The sequence below is a fragment of the Octopus bimaculoides genome, chromosome 12 (genome assembly GCF_001194135.2).
Source record: "Octopus bimaculoides isolate UCB-OBI-ISO-001 chromosome 12, ASM119413v2, whole genome shotgun sequence".
NCBI classification, from domain to species: domain Eukaryota; kingdom Metazoa; phylum Mollusca; class Cephalopoda; order Octopoda; family Octopodidae; genus Octopus; species Octopus bimaculoides.
The window spans coordinates 9,413,286-9,414,915 of NC_068992.1; positions in this window are offsets into that span (position 1 = coordinate 9,413,286).

Sequence of the window (1,630 nt, forward strand, 5' to 3'; positions counted from 1 at the left end):
GCCAGGCAGCCAGGCATGCAGTCAGGCAGTTCAGTGTCAATGTGTTTCTTATTAAAGCAAGCTGTCTTCCGTTTTGACTCCCGAACCTGCTTGCTGCCAATTGCCGCTTCACACTGTATAAAATACTGCAAATGGTTGAGATGTTTGGCATTCCTCGATTTCGTCATTCCTTTCATGTAATTTCATCAACGGAACTTCCCTGTGTAACCTTTCGGTTAAAAGCTGCTAAACATCCCGATTGTGTCAGCGCTGACAGACATTCATTCCTGGATATGATCTCTGATCCAAACGATTTTGGGATTCTTCACTAACTTAATGAACTGAACTCGTTTGTGTTTGTGTATGTGTGTGTGTGTATGTGTATGTGCATGTTTGTGTATAAGTAAGAGAGAGAGAAAGAAAAAGAGAGACAGACAGACAGACAGGCAGGCAGAGGGAGAGTTTGTGCGTGCGTGTGTGTTTGTGTTTTATGTGACAATGAGTATGCGCGTGTGCGAATGGGATAGTGATTGTATGAACGTGTATGTAAATATGTCTGTCAATATGTGTGTGTGTGTGTGTGTGTGTGTGTGTATCTTTTATCGCTTAAATTTTACTCGTTTCACTCATTGGACTGCAGCAATGCCTCGAAGGATGTTTTAGTCGAACAAATCAACCCTAGTACTTATTTTTAAGCCTGATACTTATTGCATCTGGTATTTTTTGCCGAACCTTTAAATCACGGGTTGCCAAGCGGTGGAGGGGTACAAACAGAAATATATATGTATGTGTGTGTATATGTTTGTGTGTCTGTGTTTGTCCCCCCAACTTCACTTGACAACCGAGGCTGGTGTGTTTACGTCGCCGTAACATTAGCGGTTCGGCAAAAAGAGATCGATAAAATAAGTACTAGGCTTACAAAGAATAAGTCCTGGAGTCGATTTGCTCGACTAAAAAGGCCGTGCTCCAGCATGGCTGCAGTCAAATGACTGAAACAAGTAAAAGAGTAAAAGAGTATATCTCAAAAAAAAGTCGTTTCAAACACGACATTCCTCAGTAATCTAAATTTCCGCAATTAAGGCTAATGAAATATTTAATGGCTGTATCTAATTTCCGTAGGGAAAAGTTTTAACACTGTACATACAGAACAAATACAAAGATAACTGGCTTCTATTTCTAACACGATATGCAACCACATTGAGCCTGCTTCATTTCCCCGCCTTACCTCTTCACTCTTGTCTACAAGTTGCTCCATGTGATGTGTTCTATAATTAAAAAATATTTTGTTCCCTGCTCTGAACACAGCATAAATTTCAGGTGACCATTCAGCAGACGACTGCTTAGCCTCTGATACTCGTTGCTGGACGGATTAAATTTATGTAGGTAGATGGTGGTGGTGGTGGTGGTGGTGGTGGTGAGGATGTGAGTTTGGTGGCGGAGGAAACCTGGTGAAGGGGCGGGAGGGATATTTATCATTGCACGATGGCAGTTAGTCACTGTGTTAACGGTGTGTTGGATCGATCATCGGAAGCGATGGAAATAGATATATGCAGGTATGTATGTATGAATGTATGTATGTATGTACGTACGTACGTACGTACGTACGTACGTACGTACATATATATACCTCGCTCAGATATTATATATATAT